This window comes from Vombatus ursinus, unplaced genomic scaffold, assembly GCF_900497805.2.
Source record: "Vombatus ursinus unplaced genomic scaffold, bare-nosed wombat genome assembly UNPS02009835.1, whole genome shotgun sequence".
Lineage (NCBI taxonomy): Eukaryota > Metazoa > Chordata > Mammalia > Diprotodontia > Vombatidae > Vombatus > Vombatus ursinus.
In genome coordinates this window covers 8562272-8568271 of record NW_020949613.1, presented here as the reverse complement: position 1 = coordinate 8568271, position 6000 = coordinate 8562272, and positions in this window count along the sequence as shown.

Below are 6000 nucleotides of genomic sequence, written 5' to 3'. Positions count from 1 at the left end.
GATAGATAGATAGATAGATAGATAGATAGATAGATAGATAGATAGATAGATGAATGTAGCCTATGTAAAATGACTTTGTCTAGATTTGATTTTCCAGTGCATAAAAGTACAACTTGTAATGGATCCCTAATTGTTCAAGGGAATATGAAATATTTAGAAGTCCTTGATTAGACATTCTCATTATTCTATTCTTGAGATGCATTGTATCTGTGACCATTAATCATTACTCCAAACTATCAATTAATAACCCTCCTCCTTATGATCTTTACCTTTCTCTTTTCCAATTATTGTTCAAAAGAGGTTTCTTCTAAATTTCTTAAATTCTTACAGACAATATGATGAGCTTTCCCCTTCAAAACCCCCTCCTTTCCAAACCAAATCTTGGTGTTTCAAATTCCTGGCTAGTAGGTTTATCAGTCATGGATGGATGAAAGTGTGAAATGAATGCCTTCTTAGGATAAATTCAAGTTCAATCTTCAGTGTGAAATGTGATGGATATAATTATCAGAGAAAAGTAACAGATAAGCAGAAATTCTGCTTTAAGGAATTCAATAATATTTTGTCATCAGACTATATCAAGCATAGTCCTGAATTAAACACTGTGGGAAAAGTAATTTCTGAATACATTTAAAAACTAAAACAGCCCTGAATTGGGGGGGGGGAACCTATGGTCCGATGAAAAGAAAATTCTACATGAATAAACTCAGCATATAAAGTTGATAAATAAATGTGTTTTAAAAAAAACTTTGAAACTCTAATGGATTAGTGGTTTCTGAAGCAATATTTGTTTTTATCTAGAACATTAAGCATGCAGAGCCTCTCTGAAGAGTTATATCAAGGGAATGATAAGATTAACAAAATTCAGGAGTGGGGAAGATTATCTGCAAAGTTTAGCAAAAGGCCATCTTAACTGCCTGACCCCAGAAAATTGTAGATGCATAATGAATACATATAGGAAATCCAATTTTATTTAATTATCTATATTACCCTGACCTTTACTGTAAATTAAATAAAATAAATTGATAAAGCACAATTTATTTTACAAAGAATTTCATTTTATATTTTTGTCTCGATACAGTTAAGAAAATATTTCCAAATTGCTCTATCACGTCATTAAGACATAAAAATTGCTAAAGTATTCTTTGATTTGAAGAAAAAAAGTTTGTTAGTTTTAATGATTTGGCTTCCATCTTCTCATCCTAAACCTATTGCTTCAAATGGAAAGATGGAAACCAAGTCATTCTGATTAATTAATCATTTGCTTCCTATATTTCAAAAATAGATTTACTTTATTGTCCTTTCAATCTGAAATCATTTTTGTAAACCCAATATAATTCAACAAATATTTATTAAAGATATACTGGAAACAAATCATTGTGCTGTGTAGTTCATAGATATAGATAGATATATAGATATAAAAGGCATAATACCTGGCTCATGAAGCTTAGTAAAGCAGAGGAACATGACAGACACATATATCTCTCCTTATTATTTTTTATTTCTTTTGACTAATTTATTTTGGTTTATCAATAATCACTTCTATATGCTTTTGAGTTTAAAATTTTTCTCCCCCTTCTTCCCCACCACCCTCCCCAAGATGGCACACAATCTGATATAGGCTATACATTTACATTCATATTAAACATATTTTCACATTAGTGATGTTGTAAGTAGAAATTAAAACCAATAGGAGGAACCATCAGAAAGAGGAAACAAAACTCAACAGAAGAGAAAAAAAAATAACAATTCTTCTTCCATAGTTCTTTCTTTGGGCGTGGATAGCATTTTCCATCACAAGCCCTCTGGAGATGTCTTAGATCCTTGTATTGCCAGGAAGGGTTAAGTTTATCAATACTAGTCAACATACAACATGGCTGTTATTGTGTACAACGTTCTCTTGGTTCCGCTTACTTCGCTCAGCATCAGACCATACAAGCCTTTCCAGGTTTTTCTGAAGTCAGCCTGTTCATCGTTTCTTATAGCACAATAGTATTCCATCACATTCATATACCACTATCTATCCTTATTAATAAAGCAAAGTAATAGATGGTAATACAGTCATAAAATAAGTTCACAAGAGTGTTATGTGAAATCCAAGGGAGAAAGCATCCTTATTCACTGAGGGAACCAAAAATTTCATGGAAGATGGGATTAAGTAGATCTGAGAATTACCAGCAGAAAAGTGGTATTTAAATCCTTTAGAGCTGATGAGATCATTGAATGAAATAGTATAGAGGTGAAAGAGAAGGCCAAGGACAGAGTCTTAGAGCTACATTTATGGTTTCTAGGTATTGATGAAAGTATGGCCAAGGAGACTGAGAAGGAATGGCAAAAAAAAATGTATGAGGAGAACCAGGAAAGGGAAGTGTCATGAAAACCTAGAGATAAGAGAATATCAAGGAGAAGAGAGTGAGCAGTTGTACAAAAAGCTTCACAGAGATCAAGAAAGATATGTATAGAGAAAAAGACTATTACAATGTATAATTATGAAATTAAAGGAGAGATCTACTTAGAGAAAGTAGATTCAGTTTAATGATGAAACCTGTAAGAAGAAAGTGAAAGAAAAGGAAATGGAGGCAATGATTATAGATGCCCTTATCAAGAGTTCAACTACAAAAATGAAGAGAGATGTGGGATGGTAGGTAATAAAGATAGATAAGTCAAAGGAAAGATTTTTGAGTATGGTAGAGACATGGCTACATTTGTAGGCAGTTAACAGGGAGAAATTGAAGATAAGTGAGAGAGTAGAAAGGATAGCTAGGACAATCTGCTGCAGAAGACAGGGTGAAAAGGGATTACTTGTGCATGTAAAGGGTTTTGACTTGGCAAAGAAAATGGCTTCCTTTTAATTTGAGATATGTTTAAAGAAAGAGTTAGAGGTAGAAGGCATCAGAATTACATGATATGAGACAGGGAGAAGATAAGAGATTTCTGTGAATGGCTTCAACTTTTAAAGTGAAATATGAGGTAAGGCTCTCAGCTATGTTGGTATGGAGGAAATGGAGCTGAGAGGTTTTAAGGAAGAATGAAGAGGTCTAGAAAAGTCACTGTGTTGAATGGAATAGTGAGTCAATTAGGGAGGTATAAAAGGATTATCTTGTCTCAGGAAAAGACCAGTTGAGATTATATAACACAATTTTTCTTTTGCTTTTTGGTGAGGCAATTGGTGTTAAGTGACTTGCCCAGGGTCATACAGCTAGTAAGTGTCAAGTGTCTGAGGCAGGATTTGAACTCAGGTCTTCCTGACTCCAAGGTCAGAGCTCTATCTACTGTGCCACCTAGCAGCCCTCTTTTTAATTTTTATTTTTAGGCAATTGGGGTTAAGTGACTTGCCCAGGGTCACACAGCTAGTAAGTGTCAAGTGTTTGGTCTGAGGAAGGATTTGAACCCAGTTCCTCCCAACTCCAAGGCCGGTGCTCTATCTACTGTGCAACCTAGCTTCCCCCTATATGACCCAATTTTTAGTGGATACAGTTAATGATCAAAAGAATGTCCAGGGAGAGTGTGTCATCAGTAGGGAGCCATATCTCAATGAGAGCCAGAAGATGTAAGGTGCAGGGAAGGAAAAAATTTATGATGAAAAAGCTTTGTTTACCCTTGCAATAAGCATTCCAGAGTTCACATTAGAAGTGGATAGCTAAAGAGTGAATCATTAGAACATAGGGGAGCAGAGACCAAATGCATTATAGACTACACAGAAGCTTCACACCTATTTGTCATGAATATTCTTTCTCAAGATGGAACATTAATATTTTGAGCATCTAATAGTATACAAACTAAATCACTTATTAAGAGGTAGGAAATGACATTGGAAAGGACTAGTTTCAAGCAGCATACAGAATTTGGATATCTGGAAATACTCATGATAGAAATGGAGGCCTAAAGTAACACTAATTCAGAGTCTGGGTTCTGGTAGTTCCCAGGTTCTATCATAATATAGGTCATGGATTAAAAAATCACAGTCACTCAGGAACCAGCAATCCAGAAAAACATTCCAGAGGTGTGTTTGGAAGAAAGAATGGGGCAAGAAATCACTCTCTCTATCTTCTTGTTCTATAAACCATTCTCATTTGTGTGTAAACTGATTCATTGGAACAGCTGGGTGGTCCAGTGGATAAAGTGCTTGGCCTGGAGTCAGGAAAACATTAGTTCAAATACTACCTCATATACCTACTAGCTATGTGACCCTGGGCAAGTTGCTCTTTGCTTCAGTTTTCTGATCTGTAAAATGGAAATAATAATAGCACTTATCTCTATGTTGTGAGGATCAAATGAAATAAATCTGAAGTGCTTAGGACAATTTCTTGCCATCTAATGTACACTATATAAGAAAGACGAAGATGCAGAAGATGAAGAAGAAGGAGGAGGAGGAGGAAAATGACATGATGAAGAAGAGACAAAGAAGAAGATGGATATGGAGGAGTAGGAGATGAAGAAGAAGATGGAGATGAAGGAGGGGAAGAAGGAGGAGGAGGAGGAAGAGGAGGCGAGCCAAGATATTATTTGCCCTTTCAGCATAAACAAACAAATGGGGCCTGGGGAGAGCAGCATGATGTAACAACCCTGACCATGGCTACAGTTACTTATTCTGAAAACTCCAAATAAAACAGTCACACCATAGGAGAGGAATAGTACAGTTCATGGAACCTTGCTTTTAACTCCAAACTCTGCCACTAATTCTCCTTGTAACTTTGGACAAATAATGTCATTTTTCTGTGCCATGCTTTCCCCACTTACAAGTAAGTAGGACATTTATTCAACTCTAAACATCTTGCTGCAAATATAGATTTATAAAATTATGGAGTTTGGGGAGTGATACATAAAGTACTCGTGAAATGAGAATTTATGATTTGGCTTTTTTGAGTTAACTTTAAGGATTCTTTCAATTCTAATAAACTGATTTTCTGAGTAGAATTATAGATAGAAAGCTGACAAGGACCTTAGAGGTCATCTAATTAAAAAAACTCATTTATTTTTGGTCATTTAACAACCCTCTAATTTCATAGATGAGGAAACTTGTGTGCAGAAACTTTAAATGACATGCCAAAGATGAAAGTCAGATATTTGAGCTCAAGTCTTCTGGTTTGAAGCCAGCACTCTTGCTACTACAATATGTTTTTTTCCCAAGGGAAGACATCCAATAAAAGGGTATCACAACATCCAGCCAAGAACTGGAAAAGAAAATGGCAAACCACTTCAGTATCTTTGCCAAGAAAACCCCAAATGGGATCATAAAGAATCTTCTGATTCTTATGACCAAAACAACTGAATAGCAAATATTCAAATATCTGACATAATTGAAATACTTGATGATACTATATTCTCTCTCTCTCTCTTTCTCTCCTGAATCATACATATGAATAAACAAACATGTATGTCTAGACAAAAAAAAATACACAATCATATATCCACTGACTCCTTTATCAGAGAATATAAAAATGGTCATATCTCCACATCTGAAAAATCTTCCCTTAATCCTGCTTTCCCATTGAACTATTGTCATGTCTTTTCCTTTCTTTTGATTGCCAATTATAAAAAGATCAGTCTGTACTCATTGCTTTCACTATCTTATCACATTATTAATGTCCATCTCCTTTTCTGATTTTGTCCCTACAAATCCACTCAAACTGCTTTCTTGGTTACCAACAATAACTAGTCTTTATATAATGCTTTATAGATTTCAAAGAACTTTTGATATTTTATATGAGCCCCACTACAACTCCATGGGATAGACATTATGTGGAATAATTTATAAGCTGATCAATTTAGAAGTAGAAATGATATTTGAGTCCATTGAGTTTAAACCTCTCTCATTGCAGACAAGAAAAAGATTCAGAAAAGTTAAATCATGTTTCTGGTGCCATATTGTAGTGTGTCTGAGGCAAGGATTGAACCCAAGTTTTCAAAGTCCAGTGCCTTACCCACTATCCATTGTGGCTTCATTTTCATTTTATAGATGAGCCTCAGAGAAATTAAATAACTTGCCTTTGTGACAAAGCT